The following is a 14,667-nucleotide window of genomic DNA, read 5'->3' on the forward strand; positions in this document are numbered from 1 at the left end:
GAACTTACAGATTACAAATAGTAGATCTGCAATCTATCATTAAAATCCTCTATCCAGCTCATTTTCTAAAGAGATCCCCGGCCATCTTCCGACACAAATCGGGAGGTGGCCGGCAATCTGAAACCGGCTAAATCGGTATAATCGAAAGCCAATTTTGGCTGGGTTCAACAGCTTTCCGTCGCGGAGCCGGCAAAACTTCAAGGGGGAGTGTTGGTAGGGTAGTGAAGGCAGGATGGGGGCGGGATGGGGGCGTGCTCACGAGATGCCCGGCTTCGCCCGATAATGGAAAAAAAAAGCCTGGCTTGACGAGCATTTTGCCGGCTTTACTTGGTTCCTTTTTTTTCACGAACAAATTTTAAGTAGGAGCCCCAACTGGCCAAATGACCACCGGAGGGAATCGGGGATCACCTCCCCTTACTCCCCCAGTGGTCACCAACCCCCTCCCACCCAAAAAAAAAACCTTTTTTTGCCAGCCTGAAATGTCATACCCAGCTTCCTGACAGCAGTATGCAGGTCCCTGGAGCAGTTTTTAGTGGGTGCAGTGCACTTCAGGCAGGTGGACCCAGGCCCATCCCCCCTACCTGTTCCACTTGTGGTGGTAAATGGGAGCCCTCCAACCCCCCCCCCAAACCCACTGTATCCACAAGTAGGTGCCCCCCTTCATCCCTAAGGGCTATAGTAGTGGTGTACAGTTGTGGGGAGTAGGTTTTGGGTGGAGATTTGGGGGGCTCAGTACCCAAGGTGAGGGAGCTATGCACCTGGGAGCTACTTTTATTTATTTATTTATTTATTTCTAGAAGTGCCCCCTAGGGTGCCCGGTTGGTGTCCTGGCATGTGAGGGGGGCCAGTGCACTACAAATGCTGGCTCCTCCCACGACCAAATGACTTGCATTTCCCCGGGTTTGAGATGGCTGGGCCCGGTTTCCATTATGGCTGAAAAATGAAGCCGGCCATCTCCTCTACACCTGGTGATCGATTTAGCCGGCCCCAACCAAATTTTGAAAATACGGTTGGCTCCGCCCCCTTGCGGAGCCGGCCCCGAAGATGGCCAGCCATCTATTTGGCTGGCGCCATTCGATTATGCCCCTCTGAGTCACCTGAAGACTGGAGAGTGGCCAACATAACATTGATTTTTAAAGAGTTCTGGGTGATCTGGGAAACTACATGCCAGTGAGTCTGATGTCAGTGCCAGGCAAAAAGGTAGAAACTATTATGGAGAACAAAATTACTGAACACATAGACATGTTTTAATAGGACAGAGACACCAATTTGCTACTCTTTTTTTCTTTGAAAGCATGAATACACATGTGGATAAAGGTCAGGCAGATGATGTAAGGGACAATTCTATATCTGGTCATCTTCATTCATGCATCCTGAGGGTGCACAGTAGAATTCTATTCTATAAATGAACCTAGGTACCTAGATTTTTTTATAGAATGCTAGTAAAAAAGGCCCGTTTCTGACACAAATGAAACGGGCACTAGCAAGGTTTTCCTCGGCTCCCCTGCAGCTACCTGTGTCCAGTGACCCTCCTCTCTCCCCTGCCCCCCCTGCAGCCACCCCTGTCCAGCGACCCTCCTCTCTCCCCTGCCCCCTGCAGCCACCCATGTCCAGCGACCCTCCTCTCTCCCCTACCTCCCCTGCAGCCACCCATGTCCAGCGACCCTCCTCTCTCCCCTGCCCCCCTCCAGCCACCCATGTCCAGCGACCCTCCTCTCTCCCCTGCCCCCCCCTCCAGCCACCCATGTCCAGCGACCATCCTCTGGACATGGATCAGCTGTGAGGCATGTTTTTTTTCTTTTTCCCCCGGGTTCTGAAGCTGACATCATAATGGCTACGGTGATATCAGCCTGATCTACGGAGCCGTCCTGACCAACTCAGAATGAGCCACAGTCCCAGGCAGCAAGTCAGAACATTGGAGGTGAGAATTATTATATAGGATTAGTATAACCCTGTATATTTGCACCTAACATTTAGTTGCTCGCACTTAACCCCAACCATCAAGCTGATTAGACTTCTTTTTAAAAAAAAAGTTCATCTTATTTATCCAACATTCACTTTAGCAGTTCAGAATTATTCTCTCCTCCTAGCCTGTTATCAATCTCTCATAAAGACTGTTCTCTTTCTCCCTAAACTCATTTATCAATCTGCTTACAGTTCTTTGCTGCCTTCACTAGCAGCTTTTCCTAACTTTGTGAGCTCATCTGTCACATTTTATTGATTTATTTTATTTTAATTTCATATATTTCACCGGAAAGCCTGAAAGCTATTGAAGCAGTGTACACACAGGTACAGTAGGTATTTTTATGTCCCTGGAGGGCTCACAATTTAGGTTTGTACCTAAGGCAATGTGACTTGTTCAAGATCACAAGGAGCTGCCTCGTCTGATCCCAACTCATGGATCTCCTCTAAATATCTCACTTTCTACCCAATGTGAAATTTGAAATCTCAGCCTGCCTTCCTGTAAAGATCCCACCCACAGAGATCTTTTATACCAGTTTTCCCAGGGAGTTCTAGTGAATATAGTCCTGCCCTGTTTCTTCCACTTGCTGTGATGTTAAACATATGGCAAAAGTCCAACCTGTTCTCAGAAATATCAGACAATAATAAAAAAAGTGTCATCAGGATCAAAAATCACAATCGCAAAAGGAATCAGGCATGAATATGTTATGGGGTCATCAATTAGCCCACTATAATGGTATATTATTCAACCATTTATCCAACTTTAACTTAGGGGACATCACTAGATCCCAATTTCCCTGTATTTTGTGACCAAAAACGTTCCAAAAATAATGGGTTCAATATTCAGCTGGTGGCGCTCAATCTTTTGCTGATCACCACCAGTGTTATGCCCAGAAGCTCAATGTCAGGCCATGTCTTGGTTTATTTACGAGTTTGTGGAGCCAGTTAAAGCATAGTCAGTTAAGTGCAATATTCAGCACTTAAGTGGCTATGGCGCACCATTTAAAGATAGGACTGACTTTTATGCAGTCCTGCTTATGTGGTTATCTTAGCTGATTAAGGGGTCCTTTTACAAAGGCGTGCTGAAAAGCGGTTTGCGGTAGTGTAGGTGCGGGTTTTGGGCTTGCACAGAATCATTTTTCAGTGCATCTGTAAAAAAGTCCTTTTTTCCCCGAAAATGGATGTGCGGCAAAATCAAAATTGCCGCGTGTCCATTTTGGGTCCCTGACCTTACCACCGGCCATAGACCTAGCAGTAAAGAATTTGGGCAGTAAAGACCTATGCGCATCAGATGCCACTTGGAGCGTGTCTGCTACGCGTGTCCGACAATAAAAATTATTTTTCAGATGCACGTAGCGGGCGCGTGCCAAAAATGAAATTACCATAAGAGCCATGCGATAGTTGGGTGGTAAGTCCATTTTGGCACGCGTTGGGTACACGTAGGCACCTACTTGGCTTTCTTAAAATGGGACCTAAGTGTTTTTTGGGGGGGGGTTTGTTTTTTTTTTACAAAAGAATTTCAATTACAAACGTAAAGGAAAACAAGCAGATATGGCAAAAAAAAAAAAAATACAAAAGAAAGAGGTAATATTAATCAGGAATTAATTAACATTCCTACTTGACATTAAACCTCACTAGGGAGAAAACAAGGTCAATATACCAAAGGAAGATGGTCTAAGTACAAGAAATAACCAACAAAGTATCATGAGTAGTCCCAGCTGAAAATTATATTAAAGGTCCAGTTAAATTAAGACTTTGATATTTCAACAGCACCAGCTCCCTTGCCCTCCAAAAAGAAAAGAAGTTGTGAAGGATCATAAAATACATATTTAGCATTATCTAAAGAAACAATACATTTACAGGGATAATGTAATTGAAAGTTTGCTCCTCAAGAAAGGACTTGGGAGCGATAGGACAAACATCTTGCTCTCCTAGTCTGAATCCATTTACAGATATCTGGAAAATGAAATTTTCCCACCCATAAAGGCACATCCATTAATAGAAAAGGATAATCAAAGTAGTGCTTCTTTATCTTGCTTAAAAACAAAGGAAACAATCAAAGTAGATCTCTCAACAGGTTCTTCAACTGAACTCTCCAATACAGCAGAAATATCAAGACTATCTGATGAAACATTCTCCAATTCACGTGCCACTCCTTAGTGTTTCACAGGAATAAAATAGATCTTACGGAGAGGTAGATAGGCAGATTCAGAATATTTCAAACAATCCTTGAGGAACTGATAAAACAGTTCCTTAAGAGAAGTTGTCAACACTATAGGAAAGTTCAAAATTCTCACATTTGATTGATGAGTATAATTATCAAGTTTCCTCTGAAACATCATTCTGTCTTGTTGAACAGATGATTGAGATTGTTTGAGTTTATTCATTTGAAAAGAAATATCTTCAGTCTTAGCCTTTGTTTAAATTAAAGAACACTCCAAGTTTAAAATATTCTCTGTGTTGTTTTGTACCGAAGGACTTAAACCAGCACATACCTTATGTATAGAATCGAATGCTGTCTATATCACATCCAAAGTTACATGAGCAGGTCTTTCCAATGAGATTAGGGAGAATGTCTCATTCCCCCGGCTTAATAGCTCCTTCACCGCCTGATGCAAAACTTTCTGTAAAGGCAGAGAGTCAAATGCCATTGACCTTCCCGACTCATGCTCCAGAGGTTGGGCCCCACCCGCAGGGGTTAGGCAACACCACTTTGGTTATGTTTCTGCATTGCATCTCAACTCCTCTGCTGCTTGGCACAGGAGGCAGAACTGGACTGGCTGGGCTGAGCTGAGCGAGGCATTGCTCCCAAGGTCAGGACTCTTCCCAGTGCCCTGACCTGCCAGTTCACCCATCACAGCTGAGAGAAAGCTAGTAATCTCCACCTGGCGAAGTGGACTCACAGTCTGCGAACCGGTGAGAGTCCGTTTCTGCTTATCTCTCTTCCTAGGCATCGAAGAAACAGGCAAAGAAGATAAGTAAAAGGAAAATTTCCCTAGAGTTTCCAGGAGAGAGATAATGGTTGAACCTACTCAGTGGCCATCTTGATTCCCCCTGATTAAGTGTTGAATATGGGCACTTGACTGGCCAAGTGCTGGCTCCGTCTTCAGATTGCCTCCAAAATAGCTAGTTTTGAGATGGGTGATAATTGGATATTTTCAGTGACACTAACTAGTTAAGTGCCACTGAAAATGACTGGTTAGCTCAGAACAGGAGATTTAACCATTCAGGAGCCATTCCTGGTCAATTAAATTGCTTTGAATATCAATCTGAACATCTCTATATCTTATATCAATGTGAAAAAGACCACTTTTCTTAAAGATGAAATGTCCATCCACTGCATTTAGAGGACAAAATGCCAGCTTCCCAGTTCATCAAATTTTTTCATGGATGCCAGAGTTTAGCATTGCCATATGGGGACAGAATGAAGGTCTAACAAGCCAAGTATCCTGTTTCCAACAGTGGCCAATCCAGGTCACAAGTACCTAGCAAGATCCCAGAACAGTAAGACAGATTTTATGCTGCTTATCCTAGAAATAAGCAGTGGATACCCAATAACAACCACTGGGGGATTAAGGAGATGACTTGCTGCAATTCCTCCAGTGGACAGCTGCTCAATCAGAGCACATTTCTGTAGCCTAGATGCGCCAAGTACCAGGTTTAAATAACATGGTCCATCTTTTTAGACATAGATGTTTCTTCCCCTTCTGAAATCAGAGTTGGATGGCCATATCTTGGCCCCTCCCTAGTCCTACCCAAAATACGCACAGACCATGCCCCCTCACTATATGGATGTACTGCAGTTTTAGATGTCCATATCCTAGTGTTATAGAATCTGACCAGTTTATAACATCGATGTTCCTATGCTGCCACAAAGATGTCCATGTCTCTTGTTTTCCCTGTTCATATTTCGACATTTCAGTTTCTAAAATGGGTGTTTATGCTGGATGTCACCAACACATGGATGTCTATTTCTCGCATAGTTTAGAATAGGCTGTATGCTTCCAGCTCCTGTTCTACAATACAGAGAAATGAACATCCATATATGACATACTAACTTAAACATTCATACTCTGAGTTGGATATATTTTCAAAAATGCTATTTCTAGTTACTAATAACTGGGGATAACAGTAAAATGACCTATTAACAGTAGCCCACATTGATAATTATATTATCACTAGAAGTCAGGTTACCATATATGGGCAGCCATTTTGTATCCTTGTAGCCATGAGGTGGGAGTGAGTGGGTATTAATCTCATTCCACTAGACACCAGGGCCCCCAGTAATCTCAAGGATGGGAGGGTAGGGGAGCTTGTGGCCCAGGCCTATTCGTGGGTACCTGAATCTGTGTTGGATGGCTGCTATATGGTGAACTTGGGAGCCTCCATGAAGGGGGGGGGGGTAGGTTCTATCATGAAGGAGGGTTGATACTGTAAGGAAGGTGGCTGACGGAGCTGGAACAACTGGTACTGCTGCAAAAGTGAACTCCTCAGGAAGTCTGAAAAACACGCAGAAAATAAAATTGCTTGTAGCTTAGAGTTCAATCATTTGTCTTATGACAGACATTATTAAAATTCCAGTAGTTGGAACGTAAGGACAATGCCAGACAGCCTTCTAGAAATGGCCAGGATCAAGTATTTTATACCACAATCATTGCTGGTTTAATTACGAATTGATAATGATTGGGACTGCGGGATCTTTCAGGTCTTTAGCTGCTATCATCTACTATATTATTATGTTACTATGCATTTAAATCAATTAAAATCTTACAACTTCCAGAGCAAATCAAATCAATTTCCAAGTTTTCATCGAGTAAGGAAGGAAAAAATGGCAGTCACAAAATTGAGTACCAATTCTTACACAGAGTTCAGCTTAATCTAGCCCAACATCAACAAGAATGAGGTCACACCAGTGGCATAGCCAGACTTGACATTTTGGGTGGGCTCAGAGTTAATATGGGTGGGCACTATGTATATAGGTATGAGTAGTGTTTCTTGGTATACTATAAAATAAGGCCTTAGAATGCACTTGATGATGGATTTCTAAGTAGTCTGCCTAACAGCTGCATCAGCGTAAACCACATACATAACAGAAAAACCAATATTTTTTAATATAATTACATTTTCCCATATCTTAAAATTGACCAGACATAAGTCTACTACAGTGGCAAACCTCTCAACACACGACAGGATCTTGCAATATAAATACACAGGAAAGATGTATTCAAATTCTGGTAGCACCTCAATAATAGCAATACAAAATCCCTTAACTGTCTGGTACTTTGTGAAGTAACACTAAATCCTGCAAAGAAACTTCTTTGAGCCTATGTTGCAAATCTCAACACCAATTCTGAACACGAATACCAATAACAGTACTTTTATAAATGCAGCAGAAAAAACTAAAGAAGTTTTTGATTTAACAACATATTTTCATCGGTGTACAATATTACACTGCAACATCTGAGATTGATCAAGACCCCTGAGGCAGGCCTTAGGGCCGAAACACGGCCGTGTCGGGTCGTTTTTTTAAATACCTAATAAAGTTTTTTTTTTGGTATCCTCCTTGGTTCTCCTCACTTTTCTTGTTTCACAGCTACAACATTGTGCCACCAAACTCTGCACAGGACTCAGCCAAGTCCAACTCGACACAGTAGGCAAAACACAGCAAGCAAATGATTAGAGAATAAGATCTTGCCTTTCATACTTTTGAATGTTATTATGTGAAACTGGTCCTGCTGTCTTCAGTCAATTTAGTTTGTGAGTCAGTTCCAAAACATCAGCTGCTATTTTTTTTAGGTTATATATTTCAATTTTGCAATTGTTTTCAAGAAGTCCTATATTTGTCAAAAACGAAAATGTGTTAGTCCCATAAATGTTCACATATTTGTGTATATTTGTGGTCATGTTTGGGCACCTCTGATTACTGTCTCTCTATTTCTTACTTAGCATTGACAATTGCATATTAACAAGCAGCCATTAATGTACACGAACTTACAACTTCTACAAATAAAAATTACTCTCACTCTTTATCTAGTTGGCAATAAATTTGGCCACAGCTTTATTACACAGAAAAACTAATTTACAACCACAAAAGCTGCAATCTCCCCCCATACCCCACAACAAACCAAAACTAACCCTCACCTCAAAACACAGAACAATACTATCCCACCAAAACAGCCCACAGGACAGCAAAACCACAAACTACAAAAAGGGGTGGGAAGGGACGGCACAAAAAATTCCCTAGACTACGTCAACTACCCTCACCTACTCCTACTCCCACTCAGTGGCGTAGGAAGGGGGGCGGTGGGGCGGTCCGCCCCGGGTGCACGCCGCTGGGGGGTGTCAGCACCGCTAGTTCCCTGCTCTCTCTGCCCTGGAACAGGTTACTTCCTGTTCCGGGGCAGAGAGAGCAGGGAACCAACGGAGCCGACGCAGCTCCCAGCGACGACGTGCACTCGGCGGGGCGGAGCGCCAGTGGTAATAATGCACTCCGGGGGGGGTGCACGCGCAGAGGGAGGTGCGCCGTGCTGCACCTGGGTGGGTGTGCAGCGGCGACCCACCCCGGGTGTCAGCCGCCCTCGCTACGCCACTGCTCCCACTCTCCCACTAATGATCCCAAAGCCCACCAAAAAGACTCACTTAAGTTACACAAACTCTTACCTGCACTCAACCAATCAGATCACTCCTCCTTCTTCCAATCTATAACTCCTATGCCTTGTTGCTACTCTTTCAGCTATCCACCTTTTAACCCTTTCTTGAAATCACTCACCCTTTCTCACACACACGTCCCCTTTCCCAATTACACCTCACATTCCTCTACCCCACCATACTCCTATAACTTTAACTCTAAACTTTGTCCTCCTGTCTCAGTCAATATTATTAAACCCCCCCCCCCAGTCTATCCTGGGGGGGTCTCCATACGTGTATAACCCTGCAGCTAACCATATATAATTAATATGACATCTGGTTTTTGTTCCTAGCAAATGGAAGATTTTCTGCAACAAACAAACAAAATAAAAAAAAAAATCATCCACACGAGGGACAATTCTCTCTTTTATTTGCTTCAGTAACTGCTACTTTAGGAATGGATGCCTGAATTCACAGAATAAATGAAAAAACACTTCTCCATTTCAGGACTTGGAGCATTCCTGGTGACCTTGTGCACAATCATTAAATCTTAGTACCAAGCCAGCTATGAAATGAGCTTTGACTACTAGTGACAGCCAAATGATCCTCAGAACCTGTCTGTTTACATTACTTTGCTGAAGAAGAAAAGCAACATTGAACGGGAAGATGAATGTACTGATATTGTGTCTATGTATATACTCATCTCCTAAAATTGAAACTGACATTTTCTATTGCAGAATGTTACATTAAAGCCATTATTGTGTATATTTAGTATCGCATTGAGAACAAAAGCGCATCATCGAGTTTTGTTTCTAAAATGAAAAAAAGAGAACCATCAATATAATGCATAAGTCAGGAAGTAGGGGTTAGTTTTATTACTGATCACATGGGTAGAAACTACACAGGCATTTTTCACTTCCTGAACTTTGACAGATTTTCAAAATGTCAGCACATGTGCATTTTCACTTACCCCAGGAAAATTATCCCAGGAAAAGCATCCTTAACATATTTACATTATATAACTTTTTGTGCATTAAAATATGAGCATACCTTTGAGAACATATCAGTATATGGATAATCACAAACCCCATTTCCAAGAATTCCTCCCCTATGGTGGCTAAAAGTATTGGTGAAACGGCAATAAGCAAGTAACTTTACCTTTATGTAGAGTTGGTATTTTATTGAAGTTTATTTTCACAGATAATGAATGCCCTTTTACAGTTTTTAAAATGGCCCTCTATTGAAGTAACTGCGTAACCATGAGAATGTATAAAAATACTAGTAAAAAAAGGCCCTTTTCTGGAGCCAATGAAACGGGCGCTAGCAAGGCTTTCCTGTGGGCCCCCCCACCGAACGCACCTTGGTTGTTAGTGACGGCATTGCGCCACCGTGGCTGCCGTTGATGTGTGACTGTGGCCCCCCCACCCAATGCAACTTCGTCGTCAGTGGGTGGCCCATTGCGGCGCCCTGGCCGTCGTCGATGTGAGAGAATTGCTCCGCCTCCGCCCTCAACGTCATAACGTTTGACGCGAGGGCGGAGCCCCGAGGCTGTGATTTTCTTGGCTTCAGAGCTTCGAACTTACGAACCTTGGCTTCAGTGATGTCATCAGACAATAGAACGTTGAGGGTGAGTTTTATATATATAGATGCATATCTTTCGTTGCACATATTTAAGTAAATTTTCAGAGCAAATTCATGCATATAATTCTGCTTTGAAAATTACCTATGGGAAATTATTCTCACATATTTATACCTTCTTTTTGGCACAGAAACATTTTCTAGATTAATTTATATGCATGCACATGCATTTTCAAAAATATGAATATAAATGCTAACCTCTCCCCAAATCCCCTTGGGGCTTTTGCTCAGTCTGAGTAAAGTTCAACAGTACAGGCTGGATGTACACTGCAATTTTGCAAACATTTTGGACATGCAATTTTATAAAAGCCTGTATCTGTAAAACATTATTTTTTTTAAATACTTTTATTTATATATTTTTTTTACATTCACATTCCCAACATAAATGTAATGGTAATATTCTAAAAAGACAATATAATAATTCACAGATCCAGATACTAAGCAAAAAGAATAACTAAGAGAAAGAAAATTATGGAACATGAAGAGCACTACTAATCCTGCTAATTGACTTACTAGCATATTAACATTGGGGTGCAGCCAAAGGCACATTAACACTTTCTTTATAATTAATGAATTGTAGCAATTTTGGGGGGGTCAAAGAAAACATAATTGTTCGTGTGTAGGGATACAAGGCACCTACAGAGAAATTTCAATTTAAACGATGCTCCTAAGTTGAGAACGCTTGTTTTATGTACCAAGAATTCTCTTCTTCTCTTCCGTGTATCCTTTGCCAAGACAGGAAAACCCCCAAAAAAACAGCATTAGCATGTTGAAAATAAGTCCAAAAATATTATTCCTGTCCATCTCTAAAGCAAAGGTAACCAATAGTGTGGTCCGTTCTGTCACCATCTCCAATGAACTTTCTAAAAATTCAGTCAGATTTAATTCCGGAACAGTTTGAAGTTCTCCATTAGATATTTTTTAAGTTTCTGTTATGTACTGGGCTCTAGCAATAGGTGGAAAGCCTTCTGCTGGTATTCCCAGTACTTCCCCAAAGTATTTTTTTAACATCTCTAAAGCTGGAATTAATGTTGATTTAGGAAAATTTATAAACCTCAGATTGTTCCTGCGACTCTGGTTTTCAAAGTATTCAAGCTTACGTGCTTGAATATCCTTCTCCTTAATTAATATAGATGTAACATTTTGAAGTTTGGTAACCTCCCCTTCCAGCACTGCTACTTTATTTGATTGTTCTTGAAGATTTTCAGATAGAGTCCAAGAAGATTGTTTACGTTCCATTACTTCTCCCCGAAAGGAGTTAGAAATAGTTAGAAAAGTAGTGTTTAAACCTTGGATTGCATCCCAAAGCAATTCCAGCATTACCACAGCCGACCTTACCACTCGTCCGTTTCTTTTGGGAGTATCACTTCAGGCTAAAGACAAGGGATACTGCTCCTCTGTTGTTATTTTGCTCGGAGTTAAGGTGCTAATGGGTCCCCTCCTCTCAACACACAAGGGTTGCATTCCACCAATCACCTCCGTCTGTTGCTTCTCCGTCAGCGCCAAGACACTTCCAGGTCGCAGGGGGGCTGTGTTGGAGGGAGGACTCAATGACACTCCCTCTATGCTATGGTCTGTGTCGAAAGACACGGATCTTGTCGGAGCAGGTGTCTGCTCTCCGAGCGCTCCCACCCTGAAAGTCTCTAAGGTAGTCTGGCGCACAACGTGACCTGTAGCTAGGTTTGAGGAGGTAAGAACCTTTGCTTTCCCCTTCCTTTTCCTCATGCTGATTTTCAGGGGAACTCCTGGTGTCTTTCTCTCTCAGATTCTCAGGGGCAACAGGTTTTGGGGGGCTCAGCACACAAGGTAAGGGAGCTATGCACCTGGGAGCAATTTGTGAAGTCCATTGCAGTGCCCCCTAGGGTGCCCGGTTGGTGTACTGGCATGTGAGGGGGACCAGTGAACAACAAATGCTGGCTCCTTCCATGACCAAATGGCTTGGAATTGGCCGGTTTTGAGATGGCCGCCATTAGTTTCTATTATTGGCGAAAACCAATGTCGGCCATCTCTAAGGGCAGCCCAAATGTTGAGATTTAGCCGTCCTCAACTGTATTATCGAAACGAAAGATGGCTGCCTATCTTGTTTCGGTTGGGTACACTTGGGTACGCTTCTTTACGGGGCTGTCCATAGAGACGGGCGCCCTTATAGATGGGCGCCCCCGTTCGATTATGCCCCTCCATGTTATCCAAGCCAGTCAATGAGGCTGTCTCTTCATGTAATACTATTTGCTCTAGATACTCTTTCCTCCCATTCCCCGTTCTGTAAGGTGTACCAAACCCCAGCCTTGGCTGACCTCTAGAATGCACTACCTACATTTCTGTGCCCGATTTGCTGAGCACCTTTGGTTGAAAACCCATGCCCATACTGACTTCATACATTTCAAATTCTTGCTGACCTTCGTCCAGTCTGCTCTTTCACTTGCTAAAGAGGACTACTACATCCAATTGACAAACTCTCTTGGCTGAAACCCTTGATGTCTGTTTGCCAAATTAAACTCCCTCCTCAAAGTGTCTTCACCTCCAACCCCCCCCCCCCTCACTTTCTATGACTATGGCTGAGTACTTTCATGATAATGTTCACAAGATTAACCTTGAGTTCTCAACCAAGTCTCCTTCACCTTCCCTTTCTCCAGTCCATTGTCTTAATCCTCCTTCAACCATTGCCTCATTTTGTTCCTTTTCTGAAATAACTGAAGAGGAAACTGCACATTTTCTTTCTTCCTGCAAACTGACTATCTGTTCCTCTGATCCTATTCCCACCCATCTACTTAGCACTATCTCTCCTACTATCATCCCTTTTATCTGTCATATCCCCAATATTTCACTTTTCACTGTAACTGTTCCTGATGCCTTCAAAAATGCCAGTTACACCATTTCTCAAAAAAACCTTCATTAAACCCTACTTGTCCTTCCAATTATCAACCCATCTTCTTCGTCCCTTTACTATCCAATCTACTTGAACGTGCTGTTCACCGCCATTGTCTTGACTTTCTTTTATCTCAAGCTATTCTTGATCCACTTCAATCTGACTTTCACCTTCTACTTTCAACTGAAACAGCTCTTGCTAAAGACTACAATAACCAGTTCCTGGCCAGATCCAAAGGTTTCTATTCTATCTTCATGCTTCTCGATCAATCTGCAGCTTTTCACACTGTTGATCACAGCCTATTTCTTGATATGCTTTCCACACTTTGATTTCAGGTCTCTGTTCATCCTTGGTATTTTTCTTATCTCCCCGTCACACTTTTAGTGTATACTCTGGTGGATCCTCCTCAACTTCTATCCCACTATCAGTTGGTGTACCTCAGGGCTGTGTCTTGATACCTTTTCCTTTCTCCATCTATACTTCCTCCCTTGGTGCTCTGATCTCATCTCCTGGTTTTCAGTAACACCATTATGCTGATAAACTCCCAGATCTACCTCTCCACACCAGAAGTTTCAGCAGGAATCCAGGCCCAAGTATTAGCCTGCCTGTCTGACATTGCTGCCTGGATGCTTCACCGCCATCTGAAACTAAACATGAACAAGACAAGATGTTTTCTTCCCCCTACACCCACTTCTCCTCTTCCCCCATTCTCTGTCTGTGGATTACACTCTCATCCTCCATGTCTCATCAACTTGTAACCTTGGGGTCATATTTGACTCCTCTCTCTCTTTCTGTGTACAGATCCAACAGACTGCTAAAACCTGTCATTTCTTTCTCTACAATATCATCAAAATCTTCTTCCTTTCTGAACACAATACCAAAACCCTTATCAACACTCTTATCACCTCTCACTTAGACTACTGCAACTTGCTTTTACAGGTCTCCCACTAAGCCATCTCTCTCCCGTTCAATCTGTTCAAAATTCTGCTGCACGACTTATATTCTGCCAGTGTAGTGATGCTCATATCAGCCCTCTCCTCAAGTCATTTCATTGGCTCCCTATCCATTTCTGCTCACAGTTCAAACGCCTCTTATTCACTTACAAGTGCACTTACTCTGCAGCTCCTCAGTACCTCTCCAATCCTTTCCGGGAACTCTCTTCATTGGGTAAATATCTTTAATCTGTATCCTTCTACTCTACTGCCAACTCCAGACTCCGTTCCTTTTATCTGCTGCACCATTCACCTGGAATAGACTTTCTGAGCTAGTATGTCAAGCTCCATCTCCGACTTTCTTCAACTCTAGGCTAAAAGCCCACCTTTTTGAGGCTGCTTTTAACTCCTAACCTAATTCACTAAAGGGGTCTTTTACAAAGGTGTGCTGCCGTTTTTAGTGCGCGCTAAAAATAGGCATGCACTAAATGGTCTTTATTTAGACGTGCTGTCATTTTTAACGTGTGTTAAAAATAGGAGCGCACTATCCGCTAAAGACATAGATGTCTTTAGTGGCTAGCGCACGCCTATTTTTAACTTGCGCTAAAAATGACAGTGCACCTAAATAAAGACCATTTAGTG

Source organism: Microcaecilia unicolor, chromosome 2, assembly GCF_901765095.1.
Source record: "Microcaecilia unicolor chromosome 2, aMicUni1.1, whole genome shotgun sequence".
Lineage (NCBI taxonomy): Eukaryota > Metazoa > Chordata > Amphibia > Gymnophiona > Siphonopidae > Microcaecilia > Microcaecilia unicolor.